This window comes from Vigna umbellata, chromosome 1 (genome assembly GCF_029865625.1).
Source record: "Vigna umbellata cultivar VRB3 chromosome 1, Vumbellata_1.0, whole genome shotgun sequence".
NCBI classification, from domain to species: Eukaryota; Viridiplantae; Streptophyta; class Magnoliopsida; order Fabales; family Fabaceae; genus Vigna; species Vigna umbellata.
In genome coordinates, this window is record NC_142165.1 from 43,873,431 (window position 1) to 43,886,677 (window position 13,247).

Sequence of the window (13,247 nt, forward strand, 5' to 3'; positions counted from 1 at the left end):
TAAAACCTCTGCCTTTCTGTCCTGCTGTTAAAAGGATGACGAATCAAGTGAAGTGAGTGAGGTGATATCCTGAAAAAAAGCTAAATTATTTTACCACTTTTTTTATTTATAAATATTTATTTTTAAATAAAGGACAAAAACAAAATGCACGTTAAGTAAATAGTAAATTCATGAAACTTGTTTTTTTTTCTTCCTTTTATCTAAAAGCTATACGACATAACATAATTATTGAGTTCTCTGCTATGAAAGCCGTGAAACAGTGAGAGTTTTTCGCACTAAAAAGCAAAAGTAATGAATGAAGAGATGGGTGAGAATTGATCATTTAGGATTATCATTGGTTGCGTAAGTTATTCTAAAAGTTTAATAAAGAAATGTCTGGAAATTACAAATTAAATGCAAAATGTTTTTTAAAATTTGTGACCTAGTTTAATCCAAAACGATCAAGAATAAGATGGGTTAGATTGAGGTGAATTAACATAATACAGTCATTTGAGTTGATTTAGTTTTATTTTAACCTTTTTTTTTTATCAAATTGAGTAATGGATTTGTCTAAAATTAACTCAACTCGTGTATATTTCTTTGTTTTTATTATTATATACTATTATAAAGAGATAATTTGTTTTTAAAGTTTATAATTTTTAATATTTATTAAAAAATTCTTAAACGAAAAGTATACATCACAATAATAAAATAAAATGTTATGCACGAACTAAAGTTAAAGATATTTTAAGAAAACTAGAGTTATATGTTTGTATATTTTAAGAAATATATATTTTTGAATAAAAAATAGGGGGAGTAAATTTTATACGGAAAAAAGGTAAAATAATGTTTATATATAATCTATTTTTCTTTGTTTTACTTGTTGATTTATTAGGAGAAAGAAGAACAGATAACATAATTAGGTGAGAAAATTAATCGTTTTTAAGGGAGAAAAAAATGGTTAAATAAAAATAAAAAATACACAAATGGAAGCTAACTTTGTTAAAAGAAATACATAAAAACTTCATGTTCACCTCTCAAGAAAAATTATTCTTCAGAAAGTAAAATAAATTATTTATGACGTATTTTGGCAACAATGTTGAGAATAATATAAAATAATAGAGATAAACCTTTGCTAATAAAAAAGAATGAAACATTGTAAAAAACACTACAACGTGATCTTAAATTCAAGTCTAAACGTGATTATTTTAAATTTGATGATTCTCAGTAAATAAATGGTTTAATTAGTTATTTGGTGTAAATTTTTGTTGAAAACTTTCAAGTTTTTTTTTCTAATTAAGATCAATTTTTAAAAAATTCATTCAATTAAATTTTTTTCGTTAATATCGTGTCAATAACATTAAAGACAAGTCAGGCGTCAGTCAATTCATATATTTTTTTTTGTAATTTTTTTTGTTATTCATAGATCAGATAAATGCCGTGTTATTTGATACTGTACTTATCACATATTTGTATAAATGTTAATAGTTATTATCTCGTATTTAATCCAATTTCTATATATGTTTTTTTATTTAACTCATTCCTAATATTTTTTAAAAAGAAATAATGTTATGTCTTCTTAAGTCGGGCTCAAATTTATTATTTATATTAATGTTATCTTAATATTTATATTAAAATTGAATTTTTATTAAATATTTATAAAATTATATTTAAATTAACTCTAACAATTATTAAGTCCATTTATATACATTACTTTTAATCTTATAAAAACTATGGATGAATAAAATAATAGTTTTAAATACTCACTCCTTTTTAAATAATACTTAACTTTATTTAACAAATATAAAATATTTATATGATGAATAATAAAGTATTGTCTAACTTAAAATAAAATAAAATATAGAATAAATATTTGTTTGACTTAAAAATATCAAAATTGAAATGAAAACAATTTAAAAAATCAATTTTTATTAATAATTAAAAAAAAGTTAAATATAAAATAATTAAAATTATTATTGTTATAAAATAAAGAAACTTAATATATAATTATTTTATTTTAATATGTTCAAAAATCAATTTTAATAAAAATATCTATCATTTATACAAATAATAAATTTAATCTAAATTTGAAGTTGGACGATATTGTTCAATTTTAATAAAATTGGACTGAATTCAATAAAAAATACATATATAATGATTGAATTAAATGCAAGAGAATTATATTTGACATTAACACTAACACGTGATCTTAACATTAACATATACCATTAACATTTTCATGTGATAATGATATTATCACATGATAAACTACACTCCTTGTATGTAAACAAAAAAAATTACAAACTATCATGTGATTGTTTTTAACATCATTAGTATATTATTAATGAAAAATACCTAATTAAATATTTTTTCAAAAATTAGACTTAATTAAAATAAAAATAAAAATAAAAACAAAAATTTAAAACTTTTCAATCAAAATTTGCATAAAATGAGTAATTAAGTTTAAATAAATAAATGAAAATGTCTTACTATGCATATGATAAACTTAGATAAAATATTTCTTGAATATTTGAAGTACAACAAATATAAAGAAATTCTATTAGAAATTAAGCTCTATAATTCAAAAGAATTTTTATAATTGACATAAAAAATCTAATACAATTTTTTTAGTATGTGTTCTTACCAAATAGAGTACAGTCCTCCGAGGTTATGTAAAAAGATTGGATTGTTGATTTATGATTAAAATCAAAGAAAGATTCACATATGCAAAAGAGTAGGAAAAGTAGGTCTCGTGTCATTATCTTTCTAAATATTTGTAATTAGTAAAAGAGTTGGATAACTAGACGTTAATTACTTATTATATATAAACCTGTAATTAGCTTAAGAAATAAGGCAACTAAATTAATAATTAACATTCAAATTTAGTAGGATCACCTTATTAATTCAAAGCATTATATAATTGATAAAAAAACAATAAACAAACATAAAAATATAAAATGTATTTACGGCCCTTCATGAAAAAATTAAAATTAATTTTTTTAACAATGATTCTTCATAAACTAGGAGAATTTATACAATACAAAAAAAAATTATATACCTAAGCAACAACTACTTCTGCTTACATATAACATGCTATCATAACATATGAACAAACCACCACGCAACAAACAACAAGATAAACTAATGTAAAAATACTCCTTCAACTTCTCATATTAAATACCACCATCATAGCTCCCTTACCACATCACACATAAGCTCATATGACCAAATAATACATAACTCAAGCAATTAACAACCCACCGACTTAACCCAATTGGCTTAAACAATCTTTTACAAATTCAATAAGGATCAAATGTCTAAACAACTTATGTTCTCACTAGCATCGCATAAATACAACCACACCAGCCCAATCTTGGCCCTTAAGACTTAGACATTTAACTTTATTTTTGGAAGACATGTATATTAACTAGACTTCGAGATTCTACATTTGTTATACTATCTCACACTTTCAAAGAGTCTGCTTTCACAAAGCAATAAACTATGATCCATGTATCTCTCAAGTATGATAGGGTAAATTCTTTCTATCTGTGAGGATCATTCCTACTTAAAACCGACACTAGATAATGACAATCTCTCTCGACTTTCATAATTAAGTATATTTTTTTACGTAAGTTGGATACTAACATAGTCAAAATTATCTCAAGAAATTCTCATTCAATACACCTTAAACCCAACTTAGTATAATACTCATCTTAAGAAGTCATTATACCCTCATCATCTACACAATCCATGCATCACATACCTCATATGAAGTCATCTTTCATCACATATATATAGATTCTAAAGCATTTCAACATACTCATTCATACAATTATTCAACACATACATATAAATACACCCTAAAAGTATCTATCTTCTTTGGTTTTTCTCTCTCTCACTTAAGCCTTATTTTATTGATTTCAGTCTCCATAGGATAGGACACCCACAAAACACTTCTACTCAAGTTAAAATAAATTTATGAATTTGTTCTCGAAGTAACCAGTTCAATCTAACAAAAACTAATGTTTTACTTTGGGAGCTTCATATTTGTTGTATTTTCTTGTGCTTTTTTAATTTTTCAAGAAATTAAAAGATGTTTAATAGTACCTTAACCACGATTTAGACTTAATTTCTTTCATTATCCTAATATGATAATTTTGTGTTGGATAACCCCTTATATGTATAGGTCAAGATATTATGTAACATCCCAAAAATACAGTATAAAATCATACCATAGAATATTCACAATTAACAATATTACAGTTTAGTTCTGAAAGAGAAGATGTACGATTATGGCCGAACGACCTTACAACAATACTCCAGAATTTAAACCTTACAAAACAAAGTCTAGACCAAACGGTTCCAAGACTATCTTACACCGATCGGTTATACAAAATAAAACCAAATTCTAACGACCGAACGGTCCTATGGTTCAACTTTCACTTCCACTTATTCCAAAGCTCACATCCACAGGATGATATTTGTGACAGAAAGAAGAACCGGACGGACAACAAGACAGAAAAATAGGGTAAGCTTATGTAATTTAATTAATTTAGTAAAACATATATCTCACATAATTCTGATATAATTCAATAGTCAAGCATGCAACAACCAATCATGCATTTCCAACCATAACCATACATCAATGCATGCAATGACCGACTACTTTACTTTGACTGTCCGAACTGTATGAATTATGTGTAGCTACGACGTTTTTGCACCCGGGTGATGTAGCTGGGATGCCCTCAACAGCTGCCACTCGAGGTTAGTCCATTATACTTCGCCCATCTTGACCTTATGGACTAGGACCTCCTGTCATTCTCACACATGATTTCCTCATCTCTACTTGAGAATGAGTAATCATAGAATATCAGGATGAACGCCACCTTAGCATGACCACATTCATACTTTACCATTCCATAACAAATCCTGAGATATTCCTCCCTGGAATACTCTTTCATATCTATATTATTCCATTCATATCACATTTTAAATATCATCATACCTCATTATCAATACAGTCAATTCGAACCAAGAAAACCAAATTCCCATCTTAGAACAGAACTGAAAAAGATAACTACAATCTTAGAAACAAGACTGAACAAGAGAATACCTGTTAGACTAATCTCACCGAACACTTTGTGTAAGACCGAGCGGTCTTTCAATTATCCACAAAACAAGACCGAACGGACCATACTAGATAAGACTTATCAGGAACCTAACACTTATGATAATACGGAACGTTTACTAGCTACTCAACAATTATGACCGAAAGGTCTTTACTAAACAAAACTCAAGAAACGTATGGAATACTATAGAATACATATAACTAAACCTAACCGAAAATGATGACATCTTTTATCAGAGACCTAAGATTTTAAACCGAACACTGCAAACTAGAGCAGAACACTTTTATTCCAAAAATAGTATAATTGAGTATTATAACGAGACCGAGCGCTTGGTTTAAAACCTAGCACTACTGAGACCGAACGTTTGGTTCAAAACCGAGCACTACTGAACTTATACAATGAAGGAATATATTCTAAATACAATTACATATAACTTATTTTCAACAAAGGATAAATATAATATATAAGAATTTAAGAATTATTGAATACCTTAACTAAGCTGATTTAAGAAGTAAAAATAGGAAACTATACATAGACCGAACACTTATTTACAAGTATAATAATATAAAACTGATCGGTCATTAACTGAAATTCTCTACAGAAGAAGAATCTAGTTTAGACCGAATGCTCAAAGGAAAAATCGAACGGTCAATAATGACTCTCGGTTTCAAACATAGAAATCACGCAGACTGCAGTTTGAAGATCAAACCTTATATCAACCCAGTTCACACCCTTTATCAATCATTCACCATACAGACAAGAATATAGCCACATTTATAATTCATCTCAACCAAATATATATACAGAACATCAAACACCCAATCCAACATTCAAAACAAAGAATCATAATTAGATTAAATAAGCTTCCCTTACCTCTAAACTCAGTCGAACACTCACAGTTGCAGGATATGCCTCACCACTACCAATCTTATACACTTAGAGTTCACCGATTACGAAACTGAACCAAGTAAAAGACCATAATTGCTATCAAAATTTCGTAGAGGAAAATGATAAACTCATGCAACCAGAAACTTGGCTTGCATGTGCCAGAAACAGTCGTTCTAAAAGAGAGAATGAACTTACCAGTTCAAACTATTTACTTGATTGGTGCAAAGTGAAGCCCTTGCCACCAGGAGAACTCAGGCGTTGCCTGAATGATGATCGGAAGAAGAAAATGGTAGGATTTTGTAGAGAGAAGAAGAAATTGTAGAGAGAAGGAGGAGAAAATGAAAACTCAGAAGGTTGAAGATGAAGGGTGCATGCAGAAAAAGTGGCACGAAGTTTGAGATTTTGCTTTAAATACTACTGTCACTAAACCGATTGGCCACTCAGCGCTGTACACCTGTCTTCCACTTTTTGAATTTCAGAAACCCTTGTACCTACACCTGTCTTCCACTAACAGGGAATTTTAAGGGTCTTGACATGTTACAACAACTCAATATATATTAGGTTAAGATTACTTTAGTGCCAATAAATGATCGGATAGTCGAAAAAGATAATTTATTTGTACCGAGAACAAAAACTGGATATATTAATAACTGTGTAGAATATCTTTAAAAATTATTTGATGGTTTCCTTTTTTTTTTCTTCATTTTTGTTCAATTTTCTTTGGTAAGTCTCAAAATAAGTTTTTTTTCTTTCATTTTTACTTTTTTTTCTTTCAGTTTCTTCTTTTGAACAAGCACACCGTAAGGGTTTTCCTTTTTCACATGAAGTAAGTGTCACAAATTCAAGTAAAAACACGTTTTATATTCTTTTTAATCTTTAAAAAATATGAATAATATTTTACCTTTTCAATTAAAATTTCCAGAAAGTTGACATCTGGCCTTAACATGACAAGGAATGTAGTTAATTTGAAATTTGCATGGAGTCATTCAAAATGGTGCAACTTGTACGAAGTGCTGAGAGAAACTGTTGTTTTTTTTTGTTAGAATGAGTACAATGGTGGGACAATCATATCGTTAATGGAATTTCAAAAATGACTTCCCAATCACTCACCTTTAATCCACACTACTTTATTTTCTGGACTCAATCGTATATAAAGTTTGGTATCGATATTTGGAAAATAAAATAAAATGCTTTTTATGAATGGATGCTTTTAAGAAATATTGTAAAATTCGTATAATAAAAATAAAAAGTAGACATGAATTTATATCCATAAACAGATCTCTGAGATCTTAATTCAGATTGAATAATATCTTATCATTATACAGACAGATGTGTGTTTAGTCTTTCTAAATAAACAGGTTAAATTACATCAAATGCGAATTTTAACGTGATATTTTCAATGTGAAATGATTCATATATGAAAAAAAGTTTACGTAATTTTATAGCATATTGTATCCAGTGATTATAGTATATGATATTAATTCATCAGCTTTTACATTTCTGCAATATTTTATCATTATTTCTCGGGTTAATGTTTCATTGCATAGGCTTGCCCATATGTCTGCTTCTTGGAAATATGGAATGAATATTTTAATCTGACTATTTTAATCATTCAAAAGAATGATTAGTATAAGTACATAATCAATCGGGGCATATTTAATTAATTATTTTTCTCTTAATTGTTTTTAAATACTAATCACATTATGTATTCATATTCCATTTGACAATGTATTCATAACCAACCCATTTTATACTGTATCTGTTATTAAAACGATAAATTATCATTCAGTGTGATATTTTGTATCCACAGATGACATTAATAGTAAAGCTTTTAAAAATATATTAAATAAGTGTATAAACAATTTTCTAAACAAAATAAAACAATAAAATAAAAGTACACTTAAACGTATAAAAAACAGAGAAAATAATATACGTAAGGATATATGAACATTAGAATAGGTCAATTGCAATATATTCAATAAATTATTATATTCTCCAATGTAATTTGTTAATAAGAAAATGCTTAGTACTAGTATTATACTTAAGATTGAAATGCTAGCAATGTTTATAAAAAAAACAAAAATGAAGTTATGAAAGTAATTTCTTCTTAATTTTGAAAACTTATTTAATACACTCAATATTCTTACATTATTTCGAGTCACTTTATAAAAACAAAATCCTAATAAGAATTTCAAGTTTAATTTCATACTATAATTCACATCGGTGGGTCTCAAAACTAAGTGCAAATCTGTCAAGTCCGTAGAACATTTTTTATGTAATCAAAGATTCTTATCTTAAAATTTTTATCTTTTATTTTTTTGGTTGTCTTTATTTGCTAAATGTTTTTCCAATCTATCCTTCTTTTATATACGTGTTTAAATTGTAACTATTTTTTATTATTCATCAATCAAGTAAAATTTGTAAAAACAAGCATTTATTCATTAATTTTGATTAATACTTTTAATTTCATGTTCCCTCGTTAATGTAGAGTGATTATTAACATTTGACTTGTTTATTTTGTAAATGAGGAAAGGTTTCCTTGCTTGTTTTAGGAAAAAGGGTTTTTCTAGTTGAGTGTTATAGTGTTTTTGTGATTCTTAATAGGTGATTAGAGTGAAAATTAGAAACCACTTAGGATGAATTATGAGAAGTAGGGTTCCTTTACCCCAAAAGATTAGCTAAATTATTAACCATAGTTTGATAATAGTAAAATTTCAAATAAATAAGATTGGACATGATTATCCAGTCGACAACATAAATCCTAGTGCGTTATTCTCCAACTCTACTTTTTATATTGTTAAATTTTGTAATTACTTGGTGTGATTTTAATATGCTATTTGTTCATCTAATTAATTTGACAATTATTTTTTTATATTTTTTCACAGTTTTAATATTATTTGTAAAAGTTGATTAAAATCATCATCAGGATACATATAACCATTTGTGATATTTTTTCTTTAATAACTGACTTCAACTGGTATGTTTTTGAAATTTTAAATTCATTTTTATGATTTTTTTTTAATTTTGTCAAGAGGAGAGGAATTACAAAAAAAAATTACAATAATTATAAAGGGAATAGTTGTTAAAACTTAGTGATGATCATTTTTCAATTAATTTAATGTTTAAATAACGTATTTTTATGACATTTTTTATTAATTTAATGTTCAAAACATATTTTTATGACGATTTTAAATTAATTATTTTAAAAGTAATGAAACGACAATGATAATGTTTATAAAAAAAAGTTATTGTAAAAAAAATAACGGCGAAAATTTTGTAATAAATTTAATTTTGAAATAATAAAGATTTGAAAATGTTTATTTATAATTATTGTTGAAAGTTACGTTAAATTTACAACAAATTATTAATTTATATATATAGTGATAATTCTTCTAACACTCATTGTATTATTTAACTTTTAATGGAAACTGTGTCAATAAAAATTTTAAAATTGTCACTATATTTCCAATAGTCATTGAAAAATATTATTGCAGATAATCAAAATTCATCTCTCTTTAATTATGATCACATTTCAGTAAACAATGTTTCCTTGTTGCTTTAAACAGTGTTTATTTGAAGATTTACAATATAAAAATATTTTTCTAAGAGTATATTTAAACTTAAAAATAAAGTTTTTCTCAAAAAAATTGAAAATTTAGCAACTTTTTCAAGTTAAATTTACTTATATTTTATTATAACTATAAAGAAAAATATATTTTTCATTCAATATCACTTCGTGTTTGTGATGATTTTCACACTACTTTTTTTTTTTGGCTTTTATTTTAAATTTAAACAAACATATAAAAAATATAATAAATATTTTTTGTGTTAGGAAAAGTAATTTTTTTCTTTTTTCAAAGAGAACAACTAAAACAAACTCCCCCTTTCTGTGAATTTAGTAACTTGTGCATTTGCAATGAATCAATCAACTACCATTTATTATCACAATTGTAGCTTTCCAAAACAATGGACGATTTGATCAAATATTTAATACAGTACATAGTTTAGAGTTGCACTTTTCTAAATCATTTGTGCAGTAAAGTAATTTAGTCAAGTAAGATTATTTGATTATAAAAAGGGTTAACGTTAGCTATGGTTTTCGTTTTTATCTAAAATTTTGATTTTATTAGATATTTAATTTTTTATATTAAAAAATGTATATAATTATGTTTACTTAACAGTTTTAACTTTTTTTTGTCATAACAAACCACAAATCATGGTGGATGGAATCTATAAGTTTCTTTCACATCAAGATCTTAAAAGGTTAGTATGATATGTCATTTATAACGTCAAAAAACAGTTAATATGGTTAGACGAGAAAGATTATATTCATATATTTCTTGGATATGAAAGTATAACATAACTTAAGTTTTAGAAAAGTTAAAATGATATTATATTTAAAGAATGAAAAACATAATTAACTCTTTTAAAAGCAATAAAAAGTTTAACTTTAGAATCTTAAAACTATAAATAAAATAAAAAATAATGTTAATTAAAAAATGTTAAGACAATATCATCTAAGCGAATTTGTTTTGAAGTTTAATAATAGTGTCTAAACGAAATAATGTTTAATGAATAAACTGTCTAGAAGAAAAAAAGATAAATGCAATATTTGGAATATATTTCAAACATTGAACGTTACTCTAACATATTATGTCTAAACGTCGATTCACGAATTAAGAACGTTTAACAAGAATATAGTTACCTTTACATGATATATCATCTGACCTCATACTTAAAGACTATATCCATACACGAAAGCCAATGCTTAGATAACAAATCTTTTTCGAAAAAGTCTATATAAAGAGGACTCCATAAAGAAAAGAAAACAATAATTAAACTACAAGATTATACTTTCACCCTGTTGTTTTCTCTCCAAATTCACATTATTTAGATTTTGTCTTTGAAAAGAAAAGTTTTCTTTACAAGCTTTCATAATTTTTATATTGATTTCATATTCTCTTTACGAGAATAATATTTTGTATTTGTATTTCAAATACACTTTTTATTTTTAGATTCACGAGTGAATTAAAACACTTGTGAATGTCAACTCAGTGAAGTTAAAAATTATAGTCAATTGGACTAGTATTATATGAAGAGTAATAAAACTTGTTTAACGAGTTAAGTTAGTTGTAAAACCAAGAGTGGTTAAACTCTTAGAATCTTTTAAAGATTTTTAAAAATATTTAAGGAAGATTTGGACATAACTCATTTTGGAACGAAATAGTATAAAAATAAATTTGTCTTGTTACTTTCATTTATAAGTTTTCCTAAAACTTATTAAAAAATCTTTAGTATTCAATACTAGTATTGACTGTATAACCTTTGCAAGAGGGTTTAAATATTTATTTATTGAGAAGTTTAAAAACTCTATTCAAACATTTAATTTCTAAAGTTTGTCACATATTATAAATATGTTAAAGTAATTCAGTTTGATTTATATGAATTGATTCATAACAAGTTGATTTAAAAATGGGTTACTCAATCTAAGTTAATTTTTAATGAGTTAAATATTTTGTAGTCTAAATTGACTATTAATGAAATAAGTAAGTTTATCTAGCTAAAGAAATTTTTTCAATCATTTATATATATTTATTATAGTGAAATCAAATTTCACTTATTTATCAAACATTATTATAAATATAATAATTAAAATTAAAGTATCAACCTATATAATTTAACCTATATAATTTGATAAATAAATAAATAAAATATATAAACAAATCAAATATTATTAAATAAGATTTTATTTTTAAGGGAAAAAATTATCAATCTATATAATTAAAAATAATAAATAACTATAGGAAGAGAATGTAGAAAAATAATAATTCAAATATAATAAAGAATTGTTGTTATTGAATTACAAATTAAATAATCTTCCATGCGACTCAAATCGGTTTAACATGTAACTAACCTTTAGAAAAATAAAAATTTAACCCAATTTGACTTGTTGATTTGACTAACAAATTTAAAATAATTTTTTATATCTCTTCTCACATTCCACGCAATAGGAAGAACTAATTAATAATTAAACAATAAAAGCAATTAAATAAGTGAAACATTCTTCTTATATTTTCAATAGCAAAAAAGATTTAATGTTCTCATGCCATGATTAATTTAGTTTATTATGAACTTTTTGGTGATTAGTCATCGATATCTATTACCTTAGTGTTTCTTTACCAAATTGTATAAGAAAAAAAAGAAAATATATAAAAAATTGAATAGTGGTGAAATTCACCTAGCTTATTAAATTAAACTAAAAAGAATATAGTAATTAGCAGTGTTTTAATATAAGAAATTATAAAATATTGACAGCGTCTTATTTTAAATCAGGATGTTACTGAGAAAGAACAAGAGGCATAGGTTTAACCTAAATTCTTGAAAATGACAGTCTTTTTTGAAGACCACACCAGTTGTCCTCAAAATGAATCCTGAGTCAGAAATAAATCAAACGGTTTGTTCATCCTACCTAGTCCTTCTAGGGTTAGTTCTCCATTTCCCAGGTAGATTAGAAAATCGCTTCATAATGAGCACCTCAAAAAGCTCATCATATTATTATTATTATTATTATTTCTTAGATACTTAAACCTTCATCATTATAATTCTTTATGCCTATGCTGCCATCATTATTATTCTTCTTTATTATACAAGTTACTCTTTCTTATCATGTTAACCAGTCTAATTGCTGTCAAAAAATACAGTGTATTTGATAAAATATTAATGATTGATTATTATTTTTTGAAAATTGTATTAAATATGTTCTTAAAGTTGTGATGGTACATCAAGGACCCTAATATAAAGTTGAATTTTTGAATTTTTGAATAATCTTAGATACTGTTTAAAACTTTAATTTATTTTAAATCACATATTAGTTACAATTGCTTGTTTGGTGTTATTCTTTAAACAAAAATTAGAGTCCAATGTTGAATTTAATGCCAACTTTAGACGTTGTTTACATGGGAATCCGAAGGGGGAAGCAAAGAGGTAGAAGGGAAGGAAGTTTGAACGTAGGGGAATTGCGCAGATACTGTAATCAATGCGAGTGAAAAACATAAAAATAAAAAATTAATTTAATCGTTTATTAAAGTGTTTTTAATTTTTTTTGTTAAAGTTTATATATATATATATATATATATATATATATATATATATGAAATTAATATTATAAAAAAGTTAATATAGATGGAAAAAAGTTATAAATTTTGTATGAAATTAATATTATAAATTAATTTTTAAATTTTGTTTTAGAAA